Source organism: Apteryx mantelli, chromosome Z (genome assembly GCF_036417845.1).
Source record: "Apteryx mantelli isolate bAptMan1 chromosome Z, bAptMan1.hap1, whole genome shotgun sequence".
Lineage (NCBI taxonomy): Eukaryota > Metazoa > Chordata > Aves > Apterygiformes > Apterygidae > Apteryx > Apteryx mantelli.
In genome coordinates this window covers 56,510,030-56,526,678 of record NC_090020.1, presented here as the reverse complement: position 1 = coordinate 56,526,678, position 16,649 = coordinate 56,510,030, and the positions used below count along the sequence as shown (strand labels likewise).

General features: G+C 40.1%; 1 protein-coding gene across 3 annotated transcripts in view; it reads right to left on the bottom strand.

Annotated features, from left to right (window-relative positions):
* Positions 1–11,368, bottom strand: part of HAPLN1 (hyaluronan and proteoglycan link protein 1) — a 66,732-nt gene extending 55,364 nt beyond the window's left edge. For 2 of the 3 annotated variants that reach the window (XM_067316281.1, XM_067316284.1), the window contains exon 1: positions 11,209–11,368. The gene's annotated coding sequence lies outside the window, so the exon portion shown is untranslated. Of the gene's footprint in view, positions 1–11,114 lie in introns of all 3 variants that reach the window. The other variant, XM_067316282.1, reaches the window with a different exon arrangement.
* Between the last annotated feature and the right edge of the window lie 5,281 nt (positions 11,369–16,649).

Sequence of the window (16,649 nt, the reverse complement as noted above, 5' to 3'; positions counted from 1 at the left end):
AGTCCTAGACTGGCCTGCATGAGGGCAGATGTACTCTTTCTGGGCTATTGTCGCAAGAAGAAATATATTATGGCATTGCCCTTGAGGCAGCAATATGCCTTGCTTGACTGAACTGATTGCACAGCCACAACTAGATGAACTTATCAGGCTACCTGTGTGAATATCTGTATCTTCACAGGTATATCCTTGTGAAGAAGGGAAAGAAGTGAGGCATTAAGAAGGTTCTAGCTTATTCAAGGTCACAGAGGAACTTACGCCTGAAGAGGGAATTGAAATCGTGTTTCTCAAGCAACAGTAAAATAACTTAACAATAAAATGTCTTAACTACTCAGTAATCCCTCTTCCCTGGTGCAAATAATAAATAATTAAAATATAGCAATTAATATCCTTTCTCAGATGCCTGAATGTTGTCTCAAATTAATATCATGTCATAGTCTCTCTGCTAGCACAGCAACTACAATTCTCCCTTTTAAACAGCAAGAAGTTCACATGGCAAAAATGGTTCTTGGAAGTCTGTTGTTGACACTCCATTGTGCACTGAGAAATTCTCAGTCTCAGTGGCAGAGAGATATAAGCAGCATGGTGTTGGTCTTCAGAATTGCAATCAAGTTACCTGACTAGCAATCATACTAAAATTCCTACAGAAATAGAATGATAAGCTATATTAGAAGGTTAGGGCAAGTACTAATTTATCCCAAATTTATCTGTTTCATGCCTGTAAGCCTTTGGCTATCCTCTAATGTGATTTATTTCAGAATGAAGAAAGCAAAGGTCAGAACTGCAGACAAATCTGTTGGCTCATTCCTCACTACCTAGGCAATACACTACATGGAATATATTTGAAGTCATTTTGAGATTAACAATAACATTTCAGAAGGCCCTTCTGGCACTGAATCAACCACAAAATACCTATCCATAGCTTCCTTACTCAATCTAGAGATGCTGATACATTTAGTGCTGGAGGATTGCATTAAAGATCAAAGCCAAGAGCAATTAAGGGCTGCAGGACGGGAAATTGAAGAGTCAATTGGGTAACTTCATGTAAACGACCCTCATGCTTTTTATATGTTGCCTTTCTTTGCTGAACATAGGCATTGGGATTGTCCAACATTTGAAGGCGATAGTTACCATGCACAGAACAAGGGCACTTCCTCCTCATATGTCTCTATCTTTGTTCAAAGAAAAACAATATGACAATTTTGATTTTCATACTCTTTCTTTCCCTTTATTTTTCCCCTTCTTCTTTCCTTGAATGGTGTCTGAAAATGCTGCTAAACTGGAGGTTTGCCATCATTTTATAATATCTTGTCCCTCTTTATTCTTATGGTCTTGTATATCCGAACAGCCAAGAAAGAATCCATAGCCCACTTTAGCTAAAATTAGTGACTCTTTTCTCATCAGTACCATGAGTCTACATGGTACATGAGCAAATATGAATTTGTCTGTGGGAATGTAAATCATAGGATCACAGAACAATTCAGGCTGGAAGGGACCTCTGGAGATCATCTAGACCAACCCCCAACTCTAACAGGGTCAACTACAGCAGGTTTCCCAGAACCACATCCAGTTGGGTTTAAAATATCTTCAAAATGGAGACTCCACAACCTCTATCACCAATACAGTAAAAAAGTTTTTCTTACGTTTGGATGGAGTTTCCTGCATTTCAGTCCATGCCCTTTGCCTCTTATCCTGTCACTGGCCCCGCTGATAAAAGGATGCCCCTTTCAGTCTTGCTGAGTCCAGTGACACCAAGAATTGTTAGATCAACTCATGCAGTTAGCACACAAATGAGATGATTAAAAAACAAACAAACAAACAAAAAACCCTAACAAGGACTCTGCAATTTACTTCTACAGTTCATATTCAAGCTTTCCATTGCAAGTACAAATGCCAAAGAGGCTTTTCTTGATGGAAGATTCTCATCTAATACTAAGAATCCAAAACTGATGACCTTATAAAACAAACCCACAAAATGTTATGAGAATTGCAAGAGGTGGCCATTGCAACTTCGAGGGCATCTGCCGGTATAGTCATATTTAAGCTTCCATAATGGAAAAATATGAACAAAGTTCTTTTTAAGGTAAACCCATATAAATTTCCTCTTAGCTGCATTGGTCTTACTGAAGTCTAGGAGGAGCTTACACTTATACACAGAACTGGAATTGTCTTTTTTCATTGTTTTCACATCTACAAAACAGTGGCCTTTTTCTAAGAAGACAACATGCCTCCTCAAAAATTTGGGGAAGAACAAGTTGTAGTTGTTGACTGTTTAACAGAATCTTTAAATTGTCTTTCATTCATATTTGTTTGCACATTGCACAGTAGCTGACCTTGCAAACCCTTAATTGCAAAAGAGGCATACTCTTCCTTCTGTTTTTCCTCTGGAGTATAAAGAAAAACTGTAAATTTCCCTGAAGTAGGTAGACACAATGGGACTGTGACTCCCAAAGAGCCATTGCCATAGGTTGCATTTGTCTGAGTGTTGCTGGTTTAGGAGAACACAGAGAGACAAATTTATTGATGATCCTGGATCTCTAAAGACTTTGAGTCATCGTTTAGTGTGTATCAAAGTCTGATATAAGAAATAGGCTAAATTGGCTGTTTGGCATCAAAGGAACTCCAAGATGGTTTGCATCCACATTGGAGACCCCGAACTCCCTCTCTAGATGTTTTTGTAAGGGTAAGCTCTTGGCCTCTGACATGTGGGCCGCATTATTTTACCACATCTGAAAGGTTTTATTTAACTTTTATGAGAGAAACTCAATATAAATTGGACAGTTGGCACTAATACAAAAAAATGCATAAAACCTGTAAATCACAGTTCCATGGCAGTTTCTGGAGTAATAAAATAAAATAAAAATAATGAATCAGTGAATATTGCTGTCTTCAGAAGGAGGGGTGTTTTCTGAGATGACTATTTTGCACATTGCAAGTCACAAAAATAAGTACCCATTTGCTCAAACCCATTATCAGCTGTTAAGAAAGTCACATTTCCCCGGTATAATGTCAGGAAAAGGCTGAAGTCAAAATAAATTGTAGTTACTGAGTAATGGTGCATTCTGAAAAAACATCCCTCAGTTAAAGTAACAGAATCTTCATCAATCAGCAGATGTACCAGAAATAAGTCACCCTCATAACACGATCTGAAAGGATCTATGTCTTTGGAAATAAATGCTTACACTTTCCCTTGACATTTACAGTGTTTTTCATAAATGCTATAGCTTTAATTTTCTGATAGGCTACCAGTATTCCTTGACAATGCTCTATTCCAGTGACATTATCTCTGAGTTTCCTGCACATTTTTGCTACTTTTGATCCATCTTGAAATACAGTAAATGTAAAGTTTCTATCAACCTGATACCTAAAATGAATCACTCAATGTAGTGGCAAGCATAGATGAGGATGCTTCTTTTGCCTCAGATTTGCAGTAAATGATTAAAAATAAGTAATTCTCAAGGTACGTTTACCCAGATGAGATTCGAAGTCAGACTGGCCTCAAGCATATCTGCAAAGATCACATATTTGAATTACTACACCCAGAAACTAAGAATTGTTCTTGTCATGAGCCACAAACTCTGAAAACTCATGAACCCCTTTTGATTTTCTTAAATACTCTTCTGTGAGGTTTAGATGCCCAAACAACCACTGATTCTACTCATAACATTCAAAAGTAGTATCTTCCACAAGAAACTCTGTTAAAAACTGTTAGTAGAATCACAGAGAAACTGTCTTACAGAGAACCACAGAGATGGTCTTCACCTTCTTCATCCTTCTATCCATTTTGTCTAGCCTGGTATTAAAACCTGAAACAACAGAGAGCTCACAGACTTTCCAGGCAGCATATTCCTGAGCTTTCTCATCCTTATATTTAGAAATCTCTTTCCCCACTCTTTCTTCCTGGAATATGGCACTCGTTACTACTTCATTTATCTGCTATAGACACAGGGAGCAGATTCACTTTATAGCACCCTTTTAAGATTTAAAGACTATCCTTCAAGGTATTCTTCTTTAACCAAACGTAACAGGTTTTTCAGTTCTTCCAAGTCATGTTTCCTAATTCCTATCATTATTATTATTTTCCTGAAGAGTTTCTTTAGCTGGTCTTTACAGCTCTTAAAATTCAGTGCCTGACGCTGGGAACAAGCACAAACATGACCTTAAACCTTATTCATCTTTGTGTATGATTTTCTTTTTGCAACAACGTGTCACTGTTGACTCATGTTTTGGTTGAGTACCCCAGAACTACTCTGAACCAGCTATTCCCCATTCTGTATTTCTGTAGTTGATCATTTCTGCCTAAGTTTAGCATATTGCATTTATTAATTTTTTTTCCAGGTTTTTCTCCAGTTAGGCAGATCATTTTAACTTCTATGCATGGCTTCCAAAATGATTTCCTCTCTCCCAGTTTTGTGTTGTCTAAGAACTTAAACATATTTTCTATTCCATTGTCCAGGTTACTAATAAAAATATTGAAGATTACCAACTCTGACTAGCCCTGGAAAAACCTCACTTGATATGTGCTTCTATTTTCACAGTGAGCTATTGATTTCCTAACCAGTTTTGAAAATATATTACAGTAGTTTCATCAAGACAATATTTTCCTAGCTTGCTTATGAAGAAGTTACATGTGCCACTATCATCCTTCCATCCTGCTGGGAACAGCCCTCCTGGGTTTGGAAAGTTTTTCCTGTTGTCTGATTTGATCAGAATGGGACACATAGTAAAGTACAGATGAAATCAGATATGAAGGTTGCTTTTGAAAAATCTAATGGTTTATTCTTTTCTTACACAAAATACCGATAGAAGTTCACCAGCCTGTCTGTCTGGCTTGCTAGTGAAAGCTAAATCCCAACCTGGACAACTATTCTAAAATTATATAGTCAAAGCTATTAAAGTAACTTAAGTTACAGTGACCTGGCAAGAATTGATATTTTGTTCCAGACATTTAGAAACCCTGAAACATTTTATATCTGAAAATAAAAATGATGTTTTTGGTAATCTTTCAGGTTAAGCATGAAATTAAAAATGCAGAGCCTAATTACTGCATGTACAGCATCCCAGCTGTGAAAACAAGCTGAAGCCACCTCAGGCAATAAGGAACATTTACCAGAAGGTGGCAGCCCCGTTATGGTCTGCGCTATACGAACACCCCCACACACCCCACACCCCCACACACCCCCACACCCACTCATATTACTGGAATTTCAGTCAAGTAACTACTGCACCTATTTGAACATTATTATTGCCTGACGTGCTTCTTATAAATCTCTTGGTTGAGCCCAACGTCATAATGTTTTCACAGCTATTACAAAATGGGAAATTTTGGAATGTGCTTTTTTCCGTTTCTAAGCAGTTTTTTTAATGCTGTGTATGACTCAGGGTTTTTTTCTTCTTTCTTGAAAGTATGTTTATGGAAAAAATAATCACTACATAGCTATTTTGGGGTGTGGCATGTATTTTCTTAAATATTAACAGATGAACAGTTGTTCCCAGTTCCAATTGAAGGGTTTTGCGAATCATTTTATCAATGAATGCTTTTTTCCTGCATTAAACATGTACTTCTGCATATAGAGTCTGCTGCTGCAGGCCTTGATTCCTCCACTTTTTGTAAATGTGCAGAACCTTACTTGAAAGAACACTTTATTGACATCAGTGAGCTACTAATGTCTATAAAGTCAAACACATTTACAGGTTAGGCACTTTACATACTGCTTTTTGATCAGCCATGTGAGAAATTACAGATGTCATTCTGCAACTAGATGAACAGTTTTATTCACTGAGTCCTCTCTGAGTTTCTCTTTATTTCAGTGAATTACTAGTGTAAGTAAAGTTGTTTATGTATTGTTATGTAGGACCAGAACATAACAGCACACTGATATTGTACCATCGCTTTTTGTGTATATGATCTTCTACAACACAAGTGCCAAGCAGTAATAGCCACTAACTAGGGGAACAATGACTCATCAGTTTTAAAACAATGGAGGTAATAGTCTGTGTGCTAAAAACTACAAATCACCAGTGGGCTGCCGTTTAACACAATCGATTTTCAATCATCAGGCTCTGAAAAATAAATTACACTTTCTAACAGGGCATGTGAACATATGTATACACATATGCATAGCAATGCAGAGACTCACTGCTGTGTATGCATATAGACATTATGGTAAGGAAGGAATACTAAATGTAATGGAATGTTATTTGTAACAGATATTGCATCTTGTGGTATACTGCACTAATACTTATTGATACACTTTACAGGACAAGTCACCAAGTAATATGATGCAACCAGTGTAAATTAATATGACATAACACATGCAGAAAAGAAAAAGAAAAAAGAAAAAAAAAAGACTTACCTAATACTTTTACTTGTAAAAGTACACACCAGAAGTGATCAAACCCAAATTTGAACTACTGCTAAATAACTCTTTTTTCATTTCCCTCTGGAGTAGTTTGAAACATTTGTTGAAACATTTGTTTTCCACTACTTAGATTTCTGCCAAATACATTTCTAATCTAACCTGTCTCCATTGCCCATATGGTCCTTGTACACAAGAAGTGTTTAAAGTAATTAGGCGATATTATTAATAGAAAGCTGTCTCAAGATAATGGTCTTCTGCTATTAAACAAATGCCAAGATGACATTTTTTGAAGCAAGAGGCATATATCTAGTGATATTCTTCTGTTCTCATGATTTTATTTCTATTATGCCAGACAATTAACGATGTGGATTCTGTCGCTATATGTACCCTGCTCTAGAAATGACAGCGGCTCAATGTGCCATACGTGGAAAGCTCACTTATGGGAGAGGCTCGGTGGCCTTGTGGAGGCTCTCGTCATCGCTGCTGGGGTTGGATTCTAGCAGCAGCTCCTCTGAGTCTCAATTCCAGGCTGGGATGAGTTAAAATGAAAGATAGCTACCTATGAAGCATAGCATCAATAATTTTGCCCATTTGCCGCTGTGGCATTTTACCTTCCTAGACTTTCATTTGTGAACTTTGCCTGATGAATGGGAAGGCAGAGTTCCTTCTCATTTTAGTCATTAACTCATGCATCATGTCAACAACCTCCTGTGATCATGTTCCATACAACACTTGAGAAAAGTTTTCAAACTAGTCTATGTAATCTTCAGACTGATTACTGCTCTGTGATTTCTTAATGCATCTTTAAAATGTTTGTCTTCAGAGCCATTGATCATGTTCAAGATTTCCTCTGTGTTGTACTAATTAAAAGGAAACGAAGAATGTGTTTTCAAAGATAGGGAATGAGAAGTACATGGAAATTGTTTGTTCTGTTAAATGTGGTGTTGCCATTTGATTTACCATTCAGACAGCGATGAAAATCAGGAGCAAATGAAGCACAGAGAGCTTGATTTTGCGAGGCATTTTAGTACCTATTTGCTCCTTTAGCCACTGAGAATAATGCACAGCTCCATTGCTGGGTTTAGGTGCCTAGGATATGTGCTCAGTGGGAGCTGCAATGATGGAGGAGTTCCAAAAAAGCTTAGAAAGAGGGAGCGTGTAGCTGGTCACATAGCATAAAACCAGTCACAGAGTACGTCCAGACTGACATACGCCTGCCTGAATTCCTGTCATTTCATTGGCTTCTTTAGAGCTTTGAGAGTTGACATCATCTAAAGATCTACTCCTGAATAAACAGTTTGGTGGACCAAAAAGCAATCTTTCTTTCCCCAATAAAGAGAAAGCACAGTCCAGCAGATATGTGTGTGAGGTCTGAGGAAGGTGGAGATAGATGACATGCACAAAAAAGGAAGATGGAGAGGGTTTATGACCTTTTATTAGCCATCAGAAATAATTTGACATTTTCTTTGTCTATGGCTAGCATTGACAAGATATTCAGGGACTAAAAAATGGTTTAACAACAGGACATTCTCTGTGACAATGGAGTTTTGGAAGCAGTGGTAGCTTTGAAATCCTTACTGCTGAACGTACCTTCTCTCCTGCCATAATATTTGTACAAAAATCCCTTCACTTTCTCTGTAGTTGTTCAGTAATGTCAAACTAAGTATTAATTTGTGGATATTTGCTACAGAATGATTTAACAAGTCTTTGGAAACAGATATTGGTGACAAATTATGTTAAATAAAAGCTAAACTGCTTTTTACCACATCTAATAGACACTTAAAAATCAGAAAGAACCTCCCCTAAAAATCTAAGCTAAAAAAGAAAAAAAAATAGCTGATATCTTTTAATGGTAAAACAGAATAAAGCTGACCTTTTACAGTCAAGTAGCACCTGGATTAGTTACAGATGTTTAGAATTAAAGAAAAAAAATCTTTGGAAAAACTATTTGCAATATCCACTAGGTGGCATACAGTGACCATGTTTAGGTCATCTTATCTCCACAAAACCTCCCATTCATAGCGTAGATAAAGAACTGCGTTATTAATTTATACCACTGCATCCACTCTACACCTAATATTTGTTTAGCCAGCTGTTTCCTCTAATCCTCCTTCAATGCTATTGATTGAAATCCTAAGTATATTCAGACTTTTTTTTGCCCCAAAGAACATTTTGTTACCTGCAAATTACAAGCTACCTTTTCAAGTGCAGTACTGTATGCTACAGTTACTAACAGTGGAGACAGAATGTCTAATACTTCCTCACAAGCAACAGAAGACGCTTGTAATATGAAAATGACCTTTTTCTAAAAATGTACTTTCAATTTGCAGGAAACTTTAAATAATGAAATACATGGCCAGGTTTACAATGAAACATAGAAATGTGAAATATTTCAAACCAAGGATAGTTAACCACTGCTTTAGTGCAAAGGCAAATAAAAAGCAAAAATATTAATTTCAGTCCTGACTCTTTAATCCTTGCAGTGAATTGGAAGATTTTGAATATATTTAAATGTAAGCAATTGCAAAGTTGCTCTTCACTTGAAGATCTCAAAGTCCTTTCTAAAGCTTGGTCAATATTATTTCCTGATTTTTATTGAGAGGCAGGGAGGCTAAGTGACTCGATTAAGTAAGCGTTGATATCAGCTCTGTTGGTTCCAAAGCCCAGACTGTGACAAATAGTGGACAACAGGATTTCACTCAGTCACATTTCTACATAAAATCAGAGAGACTGGAGAGTTCTCAATGCAGTGGAAATTGTTCCTCTCGCCCGATTACAAATTGTAAAAATAAAAGTGCACTACAGCATAGCACAGGAAGCTCCCACCCTTTTCTGAAACTTCTCCTCCATAAACCCAAGTCTTTGTACTACCTTAGGTTTTTTTGTTTTTTTGTTTTAATAGCTACTAGTTATTTTGACCGTACTAACAGAAAATGAGAAGAAACTGAACCCATTTGGTATATAATGAAAGGATGCTTTGCTGTGGAAACCTGTTGCATTACCCTGTCAGTCATGTCTCTAAATAGGACATTGCTATAGCTAATACTTCACTTCATAATGACGTGGGGGGTTTTCTCTTTCTCGTTAGAAGCTGCTTAGACACTTAGGGATCTTATTATGAAGACAGGCCTTTTGGCACATTTTCAGTGCAGACCAACAGTGTCTTGATAATTACATTGACATTTTTATTACCTATTTAACTTGAAATAATTGTTCTCTACAAAATTATTTTTCTCATTTTGTTTGAACTGCTATGTTGAAAAGTACCATGAAATTATCTTTCTTTCTTTTTGTACCTTCCTGCTTTATTTCCTTCATTTCCTTTCCCTGGTCACTAGAATACTTAGTACGGGTAAGCACATATGATTTAGAGTATCAGATAATGCATTCAGAGTAACTCCACTTAGCTATGCTTTACAGGAGTTAAAGATCTGCCTCCACTAGATATGAAAAACTAAGCAAAGCATGAGCTGTCTCTTTGTAGCACGAGGATTTGGCACTCTGTTTGACACTCCTTGGCACGAGACTGCTGAGTCCTGATTCTCCCTCCACAGGAGCTGATAATAATTTCCCTGTTCATAATACATTTCTCCACGTGCTGAAAATACTTAGGCTCTAGAAACAGTGCATATTGAGAGGGTATGTATCCATAGTTACACAGCTTCACTGCATCTGTGTTCTCAACCACCACATCATACACATTCCTAACAATGTTTTCCTAACAAAACAATGGAAATCTTTCTAGATAACTTCTTTCCACATTCAGGCACTAAAATAGCCTTAGTAATCATTAATACAATACATTAAGAAACCACATGATTCTCTTGTGCACATTGCCAGATTTCCAGAGTTAAGGAGTTATATGAGTTTATGACATCACACAGCAACATATACTGCAACATTTTCTCCCCCAAAAGACCCGAGCAATAATGAACTCCCCTTCGTAACGATATACAAATAAAAAGTAATAAGCTACCTTAATTCAAACATGCAGATTCATTCAAACTCTTTACATCTGAACCTACCACGCAAGTAGTTTTGCCATCAGAAACCTTTCAAATGACACCTTTCTCTGTATTCAACCAAAAAGCAAACAAACAGCCAATGAAACTATATAGTTATCATAGCTATGGACCAGCTAACAGTCAGTTACGTGTTCAAAATGCTATGTCATCCCAACTTCCTTGGTGAGTTGAGATGATACAGAAACTTGTGCCAAATGTTATTCAGGCTTTCTTTGACAATAAATAGCCACATGTGACATCAGCATATAATTTATCACATAATATCAAAATAATTTCCCTTCTAACTGGATAGTCTGTGCTTTATGCAAATCCACTTCCAGCCCTTCAAATTCTTGCTCAGTCTACTGTCCTCCTTTTTCTATGTCCTAAAAACTCCTAAAAGTATCTAACAGATGAAGGAATCCATCAAGAAAAACGAATCTCTGTGAAATGTGTAATCCCATAGGAGGAAGCCATAGGTCTGAGGTATACAACTTTATATTTCAGACTGAATCTGCAGTTGCAATATGATCTCTCCTTTGGTAACACGGAGCACTTAAATACATAGAAGTTAGGCAGTTTCACAATTCGTCTTTTCCCCTCACCCCCCTTCGCTGCCAAATTAGATCGCTTGAAAATCCTTCAGCACAGCCCTGGAGCTGATGCCACAGCCGTTGCTTTCTGGATCCCCATCCGATTTAAAGTAAGAAAGGAGTAAAAACCTTTCCCAGAAGTTTGGTTGTTTTTTTACCTTGCACAGAGCTCCAAAGTTAAGATGCTCTCACAACTCCCCACCAGTGGGAAAGCGAGGACAGCCCAGCGCAGAGGAAGTTTTTGGTGCTCACCTTGAGTTGGGGTGCGCGTGTGTGTGTCTCTGTCCCGACTGTCCCTTTGTGGCTCTCAGTGGCAGAGGACCTGATTCAGGGAAGAGCGAGCCACTTTCTCACCGAGAGGAGAAGAAAAGCAACACGTCAGAAGCTAAGTACGCCTCCGAGATGCCTTAATTACAGCTCAACGTGCTTCCCCTTCAGACCCCAGCAAGGAGAGGAGAAAATAACCACCCCACCCCACCCCACCCCACCGCCCCGGCGGTCACACGCGCGCGCACACACACACACGCGCGCACACACACGCACACACACACGCGCACACACACACGCACACACGCGCGCGCACACACACGCACACACACACGCGCACACACACGCGCACACACACGCGCGCACACACACACGCGCACACACACACGCGCGCGCACACACACACACACACGCGCGCACACACACACGCGCGCACACACACGCACACACACACGCACACACACACACACGCGCGCGCGCGCGCACACACACAGTGTCCCGCCCTGATCCCGCCGCGCTGCCCCGCGCAGCGCTGCCCTCCCGCGCCGGTACCTAAAAATGCCCCTCGCACCACGCACAAGCCCGAGTTAACACCAGCACGCGGCACAAGAAGTCGGTGGTGCTCCTTGCGCAGGGATCACTAGATTCAGGGTGGGTGACACCCTGCGAAACATGATACTTCTGACCACTTGCCTTTGCTGGCTCCCAGCCCCCCGCTCCCTATTTACCCCCCACCCTACCATTAACTCCGAGGGTGGGAACATGTTTTCAGAAAGGGAGAAAGTGCTGGGGACGGGGGGGGGGGGGGAGGAGTGGGGGGGGAGGAGTGGGGGGAGGAAACAGCTGGATCTAGCAGGATCCTGTTGTGTTTTTGTTTTACCCCCAATTCCCAATAGAATTATCAATCCAGGAGACAAGTCCAGCTTCTCTTATTACACCCCAAACACTGGTCACTCCTTTACTCTTAGAGCATGCGCATCACAAAACCCTAAAACCAGACAACTGTTGGCCCCAAGTCTTAACATTCAAATTTATAAACATCAAACCAAGCCAAGTTCTTTCTCCAGCATCAAAAATCACTGGATTATTGGACATTTCACATCAGGAAGCATGTCCCCCTCCCCCAAGGAGTCTGCTAAACTATGCAATTTTGGGACCCCTAAATTTCATGGCATGAAAGCATACACATTAAACCTTGACTTGTACAACAGCAGACAAAAGGTGCTGCCATTGTTTTATCTCTACATGTGACCATTATTCAAAAAACAAATCAACCAACCAAAACAAAAAATAAAAAAAAAAAGTGCAGCCTTGATGTGTGGTGCAGCCTGGCAAATTGGGGCCTAACTAATGTTATATTCATTGAAAACAAGTGTAGCTGCTCTTGCTTCAGCTGAAAAAAAAAAAAGGAAAAAAGCCAATTCTTGGAACTTCCTCTCCAACAGCACTAGAAAATGTGTGCCTGTTTCCTCAGCCCCTGAATTCTACTAGACTAGAAAACACAGGTAACCTAGACAACTTGGTCTTGCGGATTCATTTTATTCTTTTCTTCCCTTTCTCAAATGCTAAACAGTAGAGTGTAACAGTGTCACAACAACTGCAACTCTCCAATTTCATTTTTCAGCTTGATTTCTGTTAGCTTTTAACATTGTGGGTGTCAAACTCTCAGCCTGCACCATCAAAAGAGACTACAGCTCATCAATCCTACTTGATCAGGAAATGCCAGAGCCTAACACATCCTGGTGCAAAAACATGTCTGAAGCCATCGTTTTTAGCAGATTCATCAAGCAAGGGTCAGCCCGCTGCATGTGATCAGATGCTTTGCAGCAGATCCCACTGAAAATTTCAGTGTTGTAGGACTCTGCCTAGAAATATCAAAGTATCAGCTCAGGGTTATTTTGGCCGGTAAAAACACACACAATGTACTTACATCAAATGTAAAAGAATTAGGTAAGGGTGGCTAAAGGTGCCTCATTTTGAATTTTAGAGATGGAAGGCTAAGGCTGAAAGCTGGATGATGTCCAGTGATCTGAGGGCCAGATCCAAATTCATCCCCAAACTGCATCAGAAGTGGGTCTTTTTCGCTACAGTAGGAGTCCCTGTCTTATATTGGGGAAGCCAGGGATAAAGTTTCCCTGGCTGGATTGGGATTCAGGGATTGCATCTTGATTTTTGTCCTGATCCTGAGTATCTTCCTGCAGTAGAAATAACTCCCTTTTTGCTTGTGCATCCCAGACTTTGGGCCAAGGATTAGCTAGATGGGGCAGATTTGGATTTTTAGAGAAGAGGCATCACACTGAGGAGGTTTCTATCAGCCGTCAGTGATGTGTGCATGTGTGTGTAAATGTGGGCGTGTGTTTCAGCATTTGGGGCAATCCCAGTCCCAGGGCGGTATTTGCGGCGGGCCTGGGAGGTGCCTGAGGACGCAGCTGGCCTCAGCGGCCAACAGGGCCCAGTACGGCCCTGGACAAGGATAGACACCCCCAAAATAACATGGGTGGGGAGCAGGGCCGGGGCCCTGGCCCTCCCCGCAGAACAAAGAGACGTTTCTTTATAACCCCGGGGAGAACATACAGGCCCATTGATTCCTGCCTCGAGCCAGCGGCCTCCGCTGGAGAGGAAGCGGCCTCATATTTCAATAACAGAGGGAGCTTTGATGGGGCAGGGAGTGAAAACACCCCTGCGGCGGGGCGGCGAGGGCGGCGAGGCGGCAGGAGCTGGAGCAGCCCCGGGGCGCCGCGGCGGGACGCGTCCCCGCCGGGGCTGGCAGGGCCGGGGGCCGCGGGACCCCCGCCCGCCCGGCCCGGGTCTCGGCGCCGCCCCTGTTTCCCGTGCTGCGGAAACAAGCGCCAAGCGCCCGCGGCTCGGGAAACGCTGCGAGCGTGATGCAAAGCGGGTGTTTTACCCAGCTTTCCCACTGCCTTCTGCTTCCCTCCCCAACCCTCTTTTTTTTTCCCCCAGTAAACAACAACATAAAAAAGCCTCTCTCTCTCTCTCTCTCTCTCCCCCCCGCCCCCCCCCCCCGGGTTTCTCCTTCTTGTAATAGTCAAAATACTTTGAAGAAGTTAAAAAGGGTCATGCCAGATAGAGCATTGAAAAAGACTCTGGCAAATTGAAATATCTTGGGAAAGCTATTGCAATTAAAATGGGCTGGCTTCTCATTCACAGAAAGTGATGGAATCAAGTTAATTTATACCACTGGTGCTCTGATAGCTATGCTGTGGCTTTATATCAGTAAGTCTTTCAGGGGCCCTATTTTTTTTTTTTATGAGACAACAGTAAGCAAAAAAACCCAACAGAAATATCCCAGAAATTGAATGTGTATGGATTTTCACTATATTTTCCAATTATAAATCAGAACAGGTAACTAGAGAACAATACAGCTGAAAGTTTCATATAAATCCCTCTAGAAAATCTTAAAAATAAAATTCATTCCAACACATTATAGCATTTGAAGACTTGATGATGGAATGGTATCAAATATTATCAATACAACATTGGCTTTTATAAATTAGGAAGGCAGTAAGTTTTTCTCATGCTGATCCTGGACTGAGTGAGGCGAAAATGCTCCCTCATTGTGCAACTAAAAGCTTATGAAAAATTGCTGTAAGTTACAATATCACCACTGTGATTCCATAAAGCCCACAAGCGGCATAAGTGAAATATCTGTTCCTTCTTGTCTTAATGGATGTGGAAGTGGAAAGAAAGTAGTGGCATGTGGGAATGCCTCCATACTCTGTTGTAGGGGGAGTCCTTAGCTGTGCTTGTGAGGGTGCAAAATGTTTGAGGTTTTTCCCCAAATCTGTTACAAAAAAAAAAAAAGTTCAGTATGTATATGAGAAACAAAAATACAAATAAAAATGAGTTAGCTTATAAAATTCCATTGTTTTGTTTTATTTTATGCCATTTTTTAAATTCTGAAATCCACATGCAATTTTATACTGGGTTTAGGGACGTTACAGTCACAGCTAGAGGCATGGCTGAAAGTCTAGTGCAGATTATTTACTCAGAAGTAATCTGTGGCTGAGGAAGTTCCTAAGCTTCTGGTTGCTGGATACCAGGAGCCTGTATCAATGAAAGACCCATTTTTTCTCCTTGCTCTCTTTTTCATAATCACTCTTCAGCCCCCAATGCTAAATATTGTTCCTGAATAGGATGCTGGGCTAGAGGGACATTGTTTTGAACCAGTATGAATGTTTTCACGTTTTAAGTTCTAGCATGATGAATCTTGCTAGATGAATGTTGAACAAAGATTGTCGTTTCAAAATAAGCATAATGTTAATTTGAAATGTGGCTCAGTCATAATGGCATTTCAAGAATCTAGGGCTAAAAAAAATTCTGTACAGAACAGGATGAACTGCTGAGCACTGTCTCAAAAGTAACTTATCCGATTAGCACTTCTCTCACACGTGGAGGCCTAATCTGCATTTCTTGATAGTGGTGTTTCTGTACAAATGCCACAGAAAGTTTTAGAGAGATGGTCTCTTAATTCCAGCTGAAGAATAGTTCCACGTGCAAATCATTCCCCACACATTCATCAGTTGTGTAAAACATCTGTAACAGCAGGATCATATCTATAATGCTGATAAAAGATGTTTCATTCCCTTTTTTTTGGAAGAACGTTTTAGATTTCTTTTCCTAATATCTAACTGTGAAAGCATGAAGAATGAAAACTATTTAGCTTAAACCCAACCCAAACAAGATGAACGGATATTATGTTTGCTCTTACCTAGGAACACTGCCATGACCAGCAACTTCACAGTCCTACTGATTATTATTCTTCACCTCAGATCACAGCAACAACTCCAAAAAATTTTCAGTATCATTTTCTCAATTATTCTGAATTTTCCTTTTCAACATGGATGTCAGGATGCTATTCACTGCAAAATCAAATATAATTCATGCTGCATAGGACCACTTTTGAAAATCATCTGGAAACGCCCACTGGCACCGCTTACAACTGACTATTTTTCAAGATTTGAGGAAAAGCATGCTGGGAAAAAAGTAGCTGAAACATAGGCATCTGATAAACCACAAAAAGAAGAGAGGAAGAGTTTTTTTTTGGGGGGGTGGGCGGTGGTTGTTTGTTTGTTTTGAACAGGTTCTTAAACCAGTCCGAAAGGCACCTCAGACGCTATCACCTTTGTTCCCCCAGTTCTGTTTACTGCCACTCACCATTATTTTAGGTTGCAGTCATTCAGTTAGCTTCCAGTTCACATGATAGTGATTTTCTTTAGCTAGACAGTCTTCATAACTGTGAATCACATTCTCTGGAGAATAATAAATGACTAGCTGCAACTTCATGGCCCTGACAACTAACCCTTAGCTACAATACTCAGTGGAGTAACCTGACAAGATTTACATGATCTTTGTGTGTTTTAAAAAAGAGATCCTGTTTACCTTAACTATTGTCCTCAATTGTCATT